Here is a 16,343-nt window from a genome sequence, read left to right on the forward strand (position 1 = left end):
ATAGATTAAAAATATGAAAATATGGGGTACAAGAATATTCATTGCATTATAATATGTAATAACAAGAAATTGGAAACCTAAATATCCATCAAGAGACTACTGGCTAAGTACATTATGCTAATCCTTACAATGGACCATCACAAAGCCCTTAAAAAATGTGGTGTCTCTCTATATAATGGTATGGAAATATGACCTGGTTATCGATGTTATTAAGTAAAAAGAAATCAAGTAATATGTTTAGGATAACACTTTTTGTAAAGACAAAACTACATGTAATCTATGTATATACACATTCTCTATGTAAATGCATAGAGAAATGGCTGCCAGAAGTTGTTATCTCAGGGAGAAGAAAAGAGAAACTCACTTTTTTACTCTCTGTATTACCTAAATTGTTTGCATTTTACATGCATGTGCTTGTGTTTTATTTTTGTACATTTAAAAAATAATTTTTAAAAATTATATACAACTTGAGAAGAGCAATAACTGTAGATAAACCTAAAACATAACTGCAGGCATACCTTGTTTTATTGTGCTTTGCTTTATTACTCTTTGCAGATACAGCACTTTTTTACAAGTTGAAGGTTTGTGGCAAACCCTGCATTGAGCAAGTCTACTGGCACTATTTTTCCAAGAAGAGTTGCTCATTTCATGTCTCTGTGTGAGAATTTTGGTAATTCTCACAATATTTCAAACTTTTTTACCATTATTTTATTTGTTATGGTGATCTATGATCAGTGATCTTTGATGTTACTATTGTAATGGTTTTGGGGCACCACTAACTGCAGCCATATAAGATGGTGAACTTTAACCAATAAACATTGTGTGTGCTCTGACTGCTCTACCAACTGGCCTTTCCCCTGTCTCTCTCCATCTCCTTGGGTCTCCCTATTCCCTAAGACACAACAATGTTGAAATTAGACCAATGAATAATCCTACAATGGCGTCTATAAGTGTCATGTGAAAGGAAGAGTCGAAAATCTCTCACTTTAAATCAAAAGCTAGAAATGATTAAGCTAAGTGAGGAAGACATGTTGAAAGCCGAGGTAGACCAAAGGCTAGGTCTCTTGCACACAAAAGTTAGCCAGGTTGTGAATGCAAAGGAAAAGTTCCTGAAGGAAATTAAAGCTATTTGTGCTTATCACATGAATGATAAGAAAGTGAAACAGCCTTATTGCTGAAATGGAGAAAATTTTAATTGTCTATACAGAAGATCAAGCCACAATATTCCCTTAAGCCAAAGCCTAATATAGAGTAAGGCCTTAACTCCCTTCAATTCTATAAAGGCTGACAGAGGTGGGGAAGTTGCAGAAGAAAAGTTTGAGGCTAGCAGATGTTGGTTCATGAGGTTGAAGGAAAGAAGCCATCTCCTTAACATCAAAGTGCAAAGTGAAGCAGTAAGTGCTGATGTAGAAGCTGCAGCAAGTTATCCAGAAGATATATAAGATAACTCATGAAGGTGGCTACACTAAAAAACAGATTTTCAGTGTAGACAAAACATCCTTATATTGGAAGAAGACGCCATCTAGGACTTTCATAGCTAGAGAGGAGAAGTCAATGTCTGGCCTCAAAGCTTCAAAGGACAGGCTGACTCTCTTGTTAGGGGCTAATGCAGCTGGTGACTTTAGTTGAAGCCAGTGTTCATTTACCACTCTGAAAATATTAGGGTCCTCAAGAAATGCTAAATCTACTCTGTCTGTATTCTATAAATGGAACAAAAAGGTCTGGATGACAGCACATCTGTTTACCACATTGTTTACTGAATATTTTAAGCCCACTGTTGAGACCTACTGCTCAGAAAAAAAGATTCCTTTCAGAATATTACTGCTCGTTGACAGTGCACCTCATCACCCAAGAGCTCTGGTGAAGGTGTACAATGAGATCAATGTTTTTTTCATGCTTCGAACACAACATCCATTCTGCAGCCCATGGATCAAGAAGTAATTTCAACTTTCAAGTCTTATTGTTTACAAAATATATTTTGTGGTACTTCCCTGGTGGCACAGTGGTTAAGAATCCGCCTGCCAATGCAGGGGACATGAGTTCGAGCCCTGGTCCAGGAAGATCCCACATGCCACGGAGCAACTAAGCCCGTGCACCACAACTACTGAGCCTGCGCTCTAGAACACATGAGCCACAACTACTGAAGCCTTCATGCCACAACTACTGAAGCCCGTGTGCCTAGAGCCCGTGCTCCACAAGAGAATCCACCACAATGAGAAGCCCACGCACCGCAACAAAGAGTAGCCCCCGCTTGCTGCAAGCAGAGAAAAGCCCGTGGGCAGCAACGAAGACCCGATGCAGCCAAAAATAAATAAATAGATAGATAGATAGGTAGATAGATGATAGATAGATAGATAGATTACAAAAAAAGAAAAAAAGAAATACATTTCGTAAAGCTATAGCTGCCATAGATAGTGATTCCTTTGATGGATCTGGGCAAAGTAAATTGAAAACCTTCTGGAAAGGATTCACCATCCTAGATGCCATTAAGAACATTCATGATTCATGGGAAGAGGTCAGAATATCAATGTTCACAGGAGTTTGGAAGAAGCTGATTCCAACTCTCATGGATGACTTTGAGGGGTTCAAGACTTCAGTGGAGGAAGTAACTGCAGATGTGGAAATAGAAAGAGAACTAGAATAGAAGTGGAGCCTGAAGATGTGACTGAATTGCTGCAATCTCATGATAAAACTAGCAGGTGAGGAGTTGCTTTTTACAGATGAGCAAAGAAAGTGGTTTCTTGAGATGGAACCTACTCCTGGTGAGGATGCCGTGAATTTGGTTGAAATGACAACAAAGGATTTAGAATACAACATAAACTTAGTTGATAAAGCTGTAGGAGGGTTTGAGAGGATTGAAAGAAGTTCTACTGTGGGTAAAATGCTATAAAATATCACTGCATGTTACAGAGAATAATTCGTGAAAGGAAGAATCAATCCATGTGGCAAACTTCATTGTTGTCTTATTTTAAGTAATTGCCGCAGCCACCCCAGCCTTCAGCAAACACCACCCTGATCAGTCAGCAGCCATCAACATCGAGGCAAGACCCTCCACCAGCAAAAATACTACAGCTCACTGAAGGCTTGGATGATGTTTAGCATTTCTTAGCAATAAAGTATAACATCAACAGATTAAAATAAATTAGTATTTCCATATATGCCTTAGGTAAAATGTAATACCCACTCCATCAATTCAAGTATAATTAATAATTAAGTACCTACTAGGTATCAGGTACTGACACAGGTGCTCTGTTATATAGATGAATAAGACATAATCACCTACCTCATGGAGGCTATGGTCAAATTAAAAGAAAGACGAATGAATATAATTAAGACATAATGTTAAGTGCTTTGGTAGAGGTTTGCACACATTATTGACTCTTAGCACAGTCAAAGGTTCAAGAAAGTCTTCTTTTATTTTTAATTTAATTTAATTTAATTTTTTTCCCTCAGTATATTTTATTTTATTTTTTATTGAAATATAGTTGATTTACAATGTGTTAATTTCTGCTGTACAGCAAAGTGATTCAGTTATACATATATACATTCTTTTTTATATTCTTCTCTGTTATGGTTGATCACAGGATGTTGATTCTAGTTCCCTGTGCTATACATAGGACGTTGCTGTTTATCCAAGAAAGGCTTCTTGATGTATCTTGAGAGGTTGGTTTTACAAAAGAGATGAGGTACATTGTTTCTTGACACTAGAAAGGATGAGTGAAAACTAGATGAAGATGTGTGTGGGGAGAGGGGATAGAAGAGCAAATTGGATTGCCTAAGAATTGCTCTTCTCCTTTTATTTTCTCTCCATGGCTAACACTGTAATCTAAACCACTATCATCTCTGGTCTAGACTTGTGCAATAGTTGCTTAACTATTCTTTCTCTTTGTACTTTTTCTCTTTGCCAATTTATTCTCTGCATAGCTAAAACAAATGAGCTTTAAGAACATAAATCAAATCATGCTGTTCCATACCTAAAACTCTTCGGTGGCTCTCGCTCTTGGAATAAAATAAGATCTTGTCTCATTTGGCCTCTCCCCTCCTCTACAGCCTCATTCATAACATTTTCCCTGTTCCTCACTAGGCTCAGTGATCATGCTTTTCTTTTTGTCCTTGAACACACTACACCCTTTCCTGCCTTTGGTCCTTTGGATTGCTGTCCCCCCTGACCCCGACCCCAACTTTTCCCTAACCCCAGAGCTCCTCTCCACTGCCTATATGCTTTACCCATTTGTCTCATGTTCATCTTTCAGGTCTTACCTCAAATGTCATTTCCTTGGAAAGATCTCAGCTTACCATTTTCTCCCGTATACTCTTTGTCAACCAGTTTATTTTCACTATCATACAGCTACAGTCTGTACATCTGTTGTTTACTTACTTTCCTGCTTCTTTATTAGAATGTAAGCACCCTGACTGCAAGGACCTTGTCTGTCTTTATCGTCACTATATCCCTATAACTCAAACTAGTGGTTGGCACATAGTAGGGGTTCAATAAATATTTGTTGAATGGATTAATATCTGCATAGCAAGAAAAAATCTTTGTAAATAATGCTAAAATACCAATATCAAACTAGAAAAAAATATGTTCAATATATAGGTAATGTATAACATCTCAAGTGTTAATATCTGTACACATATAGAGCTACTACAAATCACTAAGTAAAAGAATAACAAATCAAATATGCACAAAGGATATAAACTGACAATTCATGGAAGAAGTACAAATAACTCCTATACATATGAAAATATCTTCAACATGTTAATCATAAGAATAGAATTTTTAAAAATTAGATTTTTAAATCTAATTTAGACCTATTAGATTGACAAATATTGATATGATTGTTAATAACTAGTACTGACAATCTCATATACACTTATAAAAGTATAGATTGGTAAATCTTTCTGAAAGTCAATTTGATATTATCTTTTAAATTTAAATAGTACATACGCTTTGATCCAGATTTTCTCCTTTCAGGAATTTTCCTACAGAAATAAACAAATAAGTGCTGTTCAAAACATTGTTTTTCTTTAATTGTGTGCATCAATAAGAGACTGGTTTTAAAAAATTATATTTATCAAATAAAAATTTTCCTATATAAAAATGAAGAGACTGGTTCACTATATTATGATAATTTACACAGTATAATAATATGTTAATATTATGAAGCATTTCTATATGTAGTGGTCTGTAAGGATGCAGAATATGACCTTGAACTTCATCCTTGTACTGTTTCTTCCTTTCTTTCACTTCCTCAACTTCCTGGCCCTTTCCCTTAGTCACCTGTATGGCTTGGAAGTAAATTAGCATAGTTATAGCAAGAGTTAAAAGGGGAAAATTTAATATATATTCTTTGCTGTTTTATCTTATTTTGTTTTTAACTTCTAAACTGTCTGTAAAGAAACAAAAAGAAAGGCCCTCTGGAAAGCAGAACATAGAGTTGGTGATAGTACAAAGCTTACAAAGCAAATAGAAGAAGAAAGGACGCTGTTTACCCACTCCTCCCCAGTCCTGGGAGGAGATTAGATTAGAATAGGAGGGAGTGTGTTTGTGAGGGTAAACAAAAAGTCCTTGGAAGTTATCATAATCTAGAGACAAAAACCGGGACCTTGGGGGACATGGATGATAGCAGGGACTGAGGGCCACCAAGTATTCTGTTAGTAGTCACTGTCAGGGAGCCAAATAAAAGCTGAATCAGTACCAGCAAACATACATCACTAGTCAAGAGAGTATATAACTCTGCCAAGGAATCATGTCACCTCTTAAATGTGAACTAGAACTTCCCTTTAATATCTGCCTGTGGTCCTCACTGCTGCTCATGCAGCAGAAGTAGACCCTGAGCTTTTCTGGGTCCCATCCAAACTGTGTCTTGTGGATGCTTCTTTTTGACAATAGCCCAAGACTCTGGTAAGTCTTCCAAAACAGAGAGGTGATGGTGTTATAGCAGGAAAAGTCCTGCCCATGATTCTTCAGTGGGATTGGACAGTGGTAGAGAAATCTACTTTTGTGATATGGAGATATAGATATGTACACCAAACTGTTAACAGTGAATGAGATAGAGTGGAGAGATTTTATTTTTACTCTGTTTTGTATATTTCTGAATTGCTTGGATTTTTAAATAATAAAGCATACATTACTCATATAATAAAAAGGCCACTCTTGAGAAGAATGGAGAAATCTACTAGATAATGCAAATGCTGCATTTTATCTGACTTGTTGATAAGAAGAATAAATTAGTCATTCCTTCAGAAGCACTTGATGTCTACAGCAATTATTTATTAATGTCAGTGTGTATGGCATGTCCAATTACTTGGGGTCAGGACACCTTTAAAACCAACCAGGGTTCATTGGGAAACAATCTACTCCAAAAGATGTTTACCAAATATATGTCAGCACAACTGTCTCATCCTCCCATCCTTAAGACCCTTTTGTCTATGGCTATATTTTTCTTACATTTTTACAGTGGGCACTTTGCGAACTTCTGCTTCCACCCATATCTCTTGTGGGACTTGCCTCCCTGCAATAAACAACTAGAAAGATGCACAAAATATATGAAAGAACTGTCTTCAGACCTTGGACAGTAGACTGTGCAGTATTTTAGTCCCTGAGAGGAGGGAAATAAATGGGGTGAGCACTACAACCATCTTGACTTTCTGGTGGAGACACTTTCCAGACAGTAGCACAAGGAAACAATTTCACTGAGTGGAGGACATCAGAATTTAGGGAGGCCAATGCAACTAGAATTTATGAGGTTGATTACTGGAGTGAGAGCTACAGAAAGAAATGGCTCCACAAATCTACACAGGAGTCTCCTTAAGTCTTTGGCTAAAGCAGTCTGTGCATATGTAGGGTGAAACTCCACCAGGTTGGGCAAAGAAAAATTGTTAGGAAAAGAAGAATTACCAGGAAGCTGTGAGCCAAACAGTTTCAAGAGTTCACACAGGGCTGGAAATCATTTTGGTTCCAACTGGCCAGAAAGGAAGGCATTGCTGAATACTCAGGGCATTTACTAGTGATCTCAGAAGATCATACCTTAGTAGTGGAGCTAAAAGAAGCTTAAAAACAAGCCTCAAAAGCATTAAAATGATCTTCATGTTACATAACTGTCTGCTAGAATAAAGTTCTACACTCTTTAAATGACTAGTATAAAATCTAATCCTCAACAACATAAAATTAACAATGCCTGGCATTCAGTAAAATAATTACTAGACATATGAAGAAGCATGAAAATGTGACTGATAAGCAGAAGGAAAACATAGATGCTGAAATGAGAGATGATAGAATTTGCAAATTAGGATATGTAAACATGTTTAATATATAGGTTCCATATGTTTAAGGAGGAAAACTTACTATAATGAGAAGAGAAATGGAAGAGGTAAAAAAGACCAAATGGAGCTTCTACAGATGAAAAATACAGTATCTGAAATGAAAATTTCATTGGATGGAATTAACAGCATTAGATATTGCAGAAGAAAAGATCAGTGAGCTTGAAAACGTAGTTATAGGAACTATGCAAACTGAAGCACAAAGAGAAAGAAAAAGACTTAAAAAAGCCAAAGGGAGCTCAGTGACCATATCAAGCAGTGACAATACCAAACAGTCTAACATACTTGTAATTGGAGTCCAAAGAGGGTGATGGGGGAGAAAAAAATGTTTAAAGATATAATGGCCAAATGTTTTCCAAACTTGATGAAAACTATAAATTTACACATCCAAGAAGCTTAAAAAACTCAAAGCAGGATAAATAAAGTGACCATTTGTGTTTACTTGTTTTATGGTTTCCTGAATACTGGTTTATGAACTGGATTTTATTCTGATTTTTAGCTCTAATTTTCCTTATTTCTGGCTTCCTGATATGGTATCTTTCCTGATTTCTCAAAACTGATTGCCATCTGGACCAGGGAAATGATAATGTCCATGTTGACAAAGGGGAGGAGATGTTTATTACTACAATCCCCCTTTGTACATGTTGAAACTCTTCACTCAGGTAAAAGGTCTCTGTAATCTCTACCTGTCACCATGAATCCCTTGGGCCTTATCAATGACTTTGTGTTGTTAGGTTTCTTTTATAGTTGCCTAAGATTACAATTCTAATTCTATTGGAATGTTTTAAATAATAAGTACTGTATCTTACAATTACTTCTATTCCTCAAGTGTCTATTTAGCACCTTGTACATAAGCCAATCAATAGATATTGGCTTATTTATTGATTAGTTCAGTGGTCTTCCAACTGTAGCATGCATCAGAATCACATGGAGAGTTGATAAATTACAGATTGCTGGGTCCTATCACTAGAGTTCACAGTTCATTACATCTGGGGTGGGGCTTGATAATTTGTATTTCTAACAATTTCTAACAATTTTCTAACTGGATTAGACTATATTTCTGAAAATCAACTGTTGAGAGATTACATATATTTCAAGTCTCTCTTTAAATCCTACCTCTTCCATTTGGCAAGTCCTTCTCCCTCAGAATAATAGCTCCTCTTTCTAACATGTATTTCATAACCACTCTACATCTCTTACAATACTTATCATAGTGTTTCTTCTTTATAAGTTGTTTATATAATGTGTTTATCTTGAATACTAAATTGGTTGCAGAACTAGATCTTCAAACGGTAGACAGAATAATTAACAAACTGACATTTTTCCAAATATGTATCATTATGTGTATGTATTTCTATATGCAAAAGAAATTATTTAATGATTTCATTAGAAACAACTAGGTGATGAAAATGAAGATAGAACTTAAAAATTTCAATTCCTGCTTCTTTATATGTACCATGTCAATGAAGTGTTAGATAGGATTTGTGTCCCTGAATTAAGAAGAGTAACTCCAACAAGAAGCGTGTAATTATTCTTCACTTTTAGTCCTAATTATTTTTAGTAGCATGCTCTAACTGCTGGGAAAGATTGAATATTCCCCCCCAACAACACGATCTTCTAGAAGGAACAACTCTAACGAGGGTAAAGGACACATAATTTGAGTTTTGGGTGCTGGAAAAAAATGAAGTAAACCTGTCAGGTGTGCTCACACGTGAAAGGTGTGGTAAGATGAGACATCTCCATTTCAGGACTCCCCTCCCCCACCATTCCTTTTTATGTAAAGCCAAGTGAGCATAAGATTAGGGTCTGGAGCACAGAAGACTGTTTAAGCAAGCTCAACTTTAGGTTTTTGGAAGAAGATTTTCTCTTTATCAGTCTTCTCACTATCAGAGTGTAAGACCTGAGGGTGGAGAAAAGGGAGGGGTCAAGATCAGTCACTCTTCTTAATTCTAGTCTGGGCTCTAGGCTAGAATGGAGGTTAGGTAGATAAGGAGTCATCTTCATTTACATATGGTCCAGCCCAGTTTAACCTGAGACCATATAAAGATTTGAGGCCATAGCTCTAGATAGAATGAAGTGTGTGTTTGTCCAGTGTCTCCTATGTGTTTTTATATACTCCTCAGGAAACTCACAGAGGAGCAGGCATCATGATGGAATCTGAAGATTTTTTTTTAATTTAATTTTTTAAAATTTATTCAATTTTTAAAAGTTGCTTTCCATTTACAGTTATCACAAACTATTGGCGATATTCCCCGAGTTGTACAATACATGCTTGAGCCTATCTTACACCCAATAGTTTGTACCTCCCAATTCCCACCACTATATTGCTCCTCCCCCATTCTCCCCACTGGTAACCACTAGTTTCTTCTCTATATCTGTGTCTGCTTCTCTTTTATATTCACTAGTTTGTTGTATTTTTTAGATTCCACATATGAGTGATATCATACAGTATTTGTCTTTCTCTGTCTGACGTTTCACTTAGCATGATTTGGGACCCCAGCCATCTCTCTTCCCATCAGTGCTTATGACTAACATATGTGATCTATTATGTATCCAGTTATGTAGGGATGAAGCCTGTTTCAGTCAAAGTATCTGATTATAACATCTCAGTAGATGAATCCTCTGTGAAAATGAAATAATACCATTATTTTAACTGAATCAGTAAGTTGTAGGATTCTTTTTATCTTTTAAAAGAAAATTTGCATACTATTTCTGTAAAGCCTGAGTTTTGCAATAGATATAAATATCATCATAAAAAGCTGGATTGTTTTCACTAGAATAGGTTCCTCATTACTTTATTCTTCTCTTCATTTCTATAAGTTCTCTACTAGTCAACACATTGGTATTATGAAGAGTTAATTTATCATTGGCACCAGCCTATCAATAAAACCATTTTCATGGTCAAGTCTAAATGATCCTATATTATTCCAAAAGAGCACAGTTGGAATAAATTATAATTACATTTCTTTTATGCTGAAATGAAAGGTCATTTCCTCAGGTCTTTACTCACACTGAACTATTAAACATGTATTCTAATAAGCTACATTCAACTTTTTTATACACCATCTTTATTGCTTGCTTTCTATCCTCCATTTCATTTACTGATCTGCATTTCTGTTTATGCCAGCATCCTCTAATAATGCCATGACTTGCTCAGCAAAATCCTACCACTTCTGGCGACTGACCAAGCTTATACAATGTGCTTTCACATAAAAGCTTCCTCATTGCAGACTGCTATGTGAACTATTTTGGTAGGGATTTTATAATGCTGCTTTGTAATTAAATGAATGAAACTTAAGGATCCAATTTCAAATTAGCTTGTACAAAGTCATTATCTATCATTCTGACCAGAAAAGCAGGAAGCCTATAACATTTGAATAATATGCTAGTGAGAAAGGCATGTCACTTATCCTAAGTCTTAACATCATATTCAAATTTGGACACAGTCTAATTATATTTGATAAAATGTAGGCATATATAAAAAGCACAAATCACTTATCAAGATTTATGTCTTAAAGTATGGTAGCATCTAAAAGTTGCCATGTAATTTACTAAATAAAAAATGCTACAGTAATTTAACTTAAAGCATCTGGAATTAGCTCATCATCATGTGTTTTGAGGGAAAAATATTCCTAAAGATTTAAATATATTTAGTGATTAACTTGAAGTTTTTTTTTTTTTTTTTTTTTTACGGTACGCAGGCCTCTCACTGTTGTGGCCTCTCCCGTTGCGGAGCACAGGCTCCAGACGCGCAGGCTCAACAGCCATGGCTCAAGGGCCCAGCTGCTCCACGGCATGTGGGATCTTCCCGGACCGGGGCACGAACTCGTGTCCCCTGCATCGGCAGGTGGACTCTCAACCACTGTGCCACCAGGGAAGCCCAACTTGAAGTTTTTAAGTTGTGAAAATTCAAGTGTACTTATGTTTTATCATTCTTTCCAATAAAAATACTGAAAAGCGATTAGTCTCTCATAGGTATAAATATAAAAGTGAATCATTTTCCTAAAATAGACACCCACTGTGAACAGAGATCCATAAAACATACTCCCCGATAACGTCCATGAAATAATATAGTACCTTCTTTTGTATAGTGTTTGCTAAGCATAAATTAAAAGTAGCTGAGTGACAAGCACAGTGTTAGAAAAATTTCCCAAATGTTGATTTTTAAAATCCGTGAATATATGCAATAAATATTATATAGTATTTATTTTTTCCCTGCCCAAATAAGCAGGACCTGCAATAGCATTGGGTCATAAATCCAGAAATGCATCTTTTTTCAATCATTGCATGTGCATGAACACACACACACACACACACACACACACACACACACACACAAAGAGAGAAAACTTCTTGACAACTGAAAGGAATTCACCAGTGATCAGTCTCTGGTGTTAGAGTAAGAAGTAGTTAAGGGAGTGCTGGTAAATCCCACCTCCTATGCACACTTTTCTGACAAGTGGAATGTGATCCCAGTAGAATGAAAAAGAAGCAAATGTGTCAACTGTAATGATAGTAAAATTCATGCTTAAGGAGTAGCTGAGCCTTTCTGTCACCTGGCTCTGCTGATCGTGTCGTTGCTCCATTTCTATTGACAATTAGTATCTCTATCCACATTTCATATCTCAGAAGTTGAGTAAGCGTTCAAAAGTGGAGCAATTCTGGATGATGATCGGCTCCAATATGTAGCTATGGGAGTGAGTGGTTAAAGGCAAACATTCAAATCTCCTTAATTTCCTGTGTTAATGTACTTTTGTAATAAATATTATTGGGGTATGTGGTAGGCAGAATTCCAAGATGATCCCAACGACTCTTTTACAATCTCCTCCCCTTAAGTCTGTGTGGAACCTGTGAATGTGTGAGACATCACTCCTGTGATTATGTCATCTTTTATAGCAAAAGCGATTTTGCAGGTGTAATTGAATACTCACAGGAACCCTTAAAAGGAACTGGACCATTCCTAATAAAAGCGATTTGAAACATGACAGGGATTTGATGCAAGAGACATTCATTCATCACTGGATTTAAAGATGGAGGGTTCCATGCAGCAAATGACATGAGCTCTAGATTAGAGCATCCCCGGACTTACAGCAGGCAAGGAAACTGGGACTTGGGCCATACAGTCACAAGGAACCAAATGATGCCACAACCCTGCAAACTTAGAAGAGGATCCTGAGACCCACATGAGCACACAGCCCAGCTGACACCTTGATTTTAGCCTGAGGAGAATCTGTGCAGAGAACTCACTTAGTATGGTACCCAGATTTATGATCTACAGAATTGTGAGCTAATAAATGAGTGTTGTTTTAAGCCACTAGATTTGGGATAATGTTATGCAGCATTCGAAGACTAATACAAGATATACTTTACATACAATAAATTACATCCATTTTAAGTTTATAGTTTGATGAGTGTGAAAAATGAACACAGCACCACAATTAAGATATGGGACATTAATGCCCCAAATTCACTATGCTCCTTTGTCATCAATTCATCCCCTAGCAGCAGGCACCCACTTGTCTGATTTCTGTCACTTTGTCTGATTTCTGTGGCTGTATGTGTTGAATCTTGACTTGCTCCTTCTCTTTCTCTCTCTCTCTCTCATCATATGAGGGCAATTATCATTTTTATACACTTCTATACAAACCAAAAAAATTTTAAATCACCATTCTGAGTACATAGAACAGCCTGTCTAAATACTTTTTAGTTTATTAATTCAAAAAATATTTGCTGCATACTGGCTCTGTGCCAGGCTCTGTTCCAGGCACTGAGATATACTAATAAGTGAAGTTAAGCCTATCCCTTATGTAGCATATACTCCAAAGATTCTGGGAGGTTGGTTTTTTTCTTTCTTTCTTTCTTTTTTTTATGATATGATTGGCTCCCTGGCTGCGAGTCCTCTAAACTTCACTGCTGGGGCCATATAACTCCTATTTACATTAGCCTCACCTCAGACATTAGGATAAAGCTAAGTAGACCAAGCCTCAAGGTCTCAGAATTAAGAATCAAGTTTGTCTTGCTGTATAGTTCCATGAATTTGTGTATGAGGTGAATTAACTCTGTACCTTCCATCTTTGTCTAGCATTCAGTTCTCCTGGGTCTGAGGTCCAACTGTATCCTTCTAAGAACATCATTCTCAACTCTGGCCAAACCCTAGAATCACTGGGAAAGACATGAAAAAGTACTGATGCCCATTCCTACTCCACTTAGCTTAGGCCTAAGCGATGACATTTATTAAAAGCTCCAATGTGTTTAATAATTCTAATTTGCAGCCAAGGTATGAAAACACTCCTCTAGTTTTTTCATGGAGTAGTGTCCTGCTCTTTGAACCTGTATCTATGGTGGGGTTCCTACTTTCTGTTGCCCAGCAGTGGTGCCATCTCTATCCTATCTTTTCCCCTCTGTGGTAACCACTGAAGCCATGCATTGAAAATAACTTGTAAGATGGAAGGAGCCTAGGTCCTTGAGTCACTGAAGGCAAGGTCACCCACTGAATATTGCATTAGACTGTTGTAGAGATTGCTAGTTTCTGCCAAGGATGTCAATGTGTCAAGATAAAAACGTATATCCTGTTCTTCTTTAAAGATGGGATTGCTATAAGCAGATATATAAACAGAAGTAGTCAGGACTTCTTGGAAGTCTCCTTTAAAGAGTTTGCTGTGTTCTTCCCTACTTTGTCTTGTCTTCCTATATGAAGGCAGATGTAATGGCTGGAGTTTCAGCAGCCATTATGTAACCATGAGGATAAGGGTCACACATCCTAGGGATGACAAATGAAGACAGTAATGGAAAGTGGTTCTCTGATGACATTGGAAGCTGCCATACAAGTCCTGGTATAAAAATCTCCAGATTTTTAATTACATGAAAGGAAAAAGTCTCATGTAAACCAGTATTTTTTAGGTGTCTAGTACTAATAGCAGCATATAATTCCTAATTCATACATTCCTAATGTCATACTTCCTGTGCTTTTAAGGATCTTATCTATTATCACCCACTGGCTCTTCCTGACACCACCTGTCCATCTCTCTGCACTACCTTCTGTGGCTTGCTGTTTGGATCTCTGTTATTTCCTCATGAATCAGTCTTGTTTCTTGATCTTTGGTCATCCCCAGTTTGGTCTGTCTTTCCTTCAGTGGAAACCTGTTACATTCGATCAAGAATGCATATATAACAATCACTTAAGGAAATTCTAAAATGCTTCCCAGCTAATGTGAATGCAACAACTTGATTCTCTCAGTGTGTTTTCTATGTCCACTTTTCTCAATACCAAATTCAGATGGTCTTGCCAGCTCCATTTTCAGGTGAAAGTGAAAGAAATAGTAGTATATAGATAATATGATGGACAACACCCTGTGAAATCCATCATTCAAGGAACAGAGGAGATTGGATTGTGTGGCCTATGATTTATAGGTGGGAAGACACCACTTGTCATCTCTAGGAAGATCTGTTACTCCTACTGACTTTGTTCATGCTGTGTAGTATGTTGTTTTCCAGGTCAGGTAAATCTCACACCCTTATTAAAGTTGTTTATTTCCTTTGTTGATCCGTGAAAGTAGGAAAATAATAAAAGATGCACACAAGATAACTCATGAACCAGTAACTTTTGTTCTCAGTCTGGGAGGCTGAAAGTGAAAATGTGAACTTGTGGTGCACAGCATGGTCTGGTTGTTTGAAGAACATCACGTGATGAAAGAAGTGATGATGGGAGAAGATACACAGACGGTAGGAAAGCCACATCCATGGGTGGCTTTGTGGCTTCCAATTTGCCCATTAGCACCTTGAGAAAACCAGTTGAAATGGGTAACTTTGTGTATTTAATTCAAACCATAAAAAGAAAATGGTAGCATCAGCTACTGAAATTCACATCAAGAAAAATGACTATGTTTTTTCTAAGGTAGACATGTTTCCCCCAGAGTTCTGAAGTTCCTGTGCCTGGAAGATCTTGCATTTTTGGTGTGACTTCATAAAATCTAGTTCTTAAGGTTGAGTTGGTAAAATGAACTAGTTTTTGCAATGAGGTCCTTTTTTTTTGGCCACATCACACACATGGGATCGTAGTTCCCTGACCAGGGATCGAACCTAGGCCCTTGGCAGTGAAAGCATGGAGTCCTGACCATGAGGACCACCAGGGAATTCCCAAGTTCCCTGTGTTTAAAATCCAATTAATAATTAAATATTTTCACTTGACTCTTCTTTTTATTTCCTGTCAGTAGTCTTTTATGCTAACGTGACTGCTAGTTCCCCAAAAGTCTTAAGTTAGAGTTACTCAAACTCTCTTAGAAAAATAGAATAGTTTATTTAGAGATAATTTGTAATCATTTGTGTTTACAAAAGAAAACAGTCATGGACAAATGAAAAACACAAACTTTGCCCTCAAACCATTTTAATCATTAGCTTGACCTCCTTAATCATCAAGTTGTTTGTTCTTTAAAAAACTGCCAATAAATAGTTAAACTGACTATTATTATATTCTTTAATCTGCACATCATTTCCCAGCCATTTCTTGGAGCTTTGGGGGCAAACACACACTTAGTGTGTTGAGATGTTCTGAATCCCCTACAGCAATTCTGCACAATTTTGATCATTAAGCAGGAGGTGGTAGTGAGTAAAGAGAAAAAGAGGAACGCCGTGTTATCCGATTCCGAGTTCCAACACCAAGGCCAGGCTCATATTCATCAATACTTGGAAAGTACCTAGGTTAATCACTCATTAATTGTAGATAAAAAAAGAAATCATAGTCAAGGTATCACTTATGGACCAGAGGTAGGAATTCAGCCAGGAGACTAGAGTTGAGGAAGGTTGAGGTCTGGTAGAAATGAGGTATAAGGGAAGTCACACATTCTGGGAGGTGAAGGTAAAGGAGGAGGCTCAAAACCTCAGTTTGTTCTGCACGAAGTTAAAGGGAGCTGAAGTAAAGCTGGAGACTTTTACAGTCAGCTTTAAGGTTGACACATCCATACCTGCAGTGGAAATTTTAGGATTTAAAGCAAAATTACCTTAACAGTTAGACAAAGTGTCCT

At 37.0% G+C, this 16,343-nt stretch overlaps 1 pseudogene; it reads left to right on the forward strand.

Annotated features, from left to right (window-relative positions):
- Positions 1-316: 316 nt before the first annotated feature.
- On the forward strand, positions 317-3,099 carry LOC132481599 (tigger transposable element-derived protein 1-like; annotated as a pseudogene).
- The last annotated feature ends 13,244 nt before the right edge of the window (positions 3,100-16,343 follow it).

This window comes from Mesoplodon densirostris, chromosome X (genome assembly GCF_025265405.1).
Source record: "Mesoplodon densirostris isolate mMesDen1 chromosome X, mMesDen1 primary haplotype, whole genome shotgun sequence".
Lineage (NCBI taxonomy): Eukaryota > Metazoa > Chordata > Mammalia > Artiodactyla > Ziphiidae > Mesoplodon > Mesoplodon densirostris.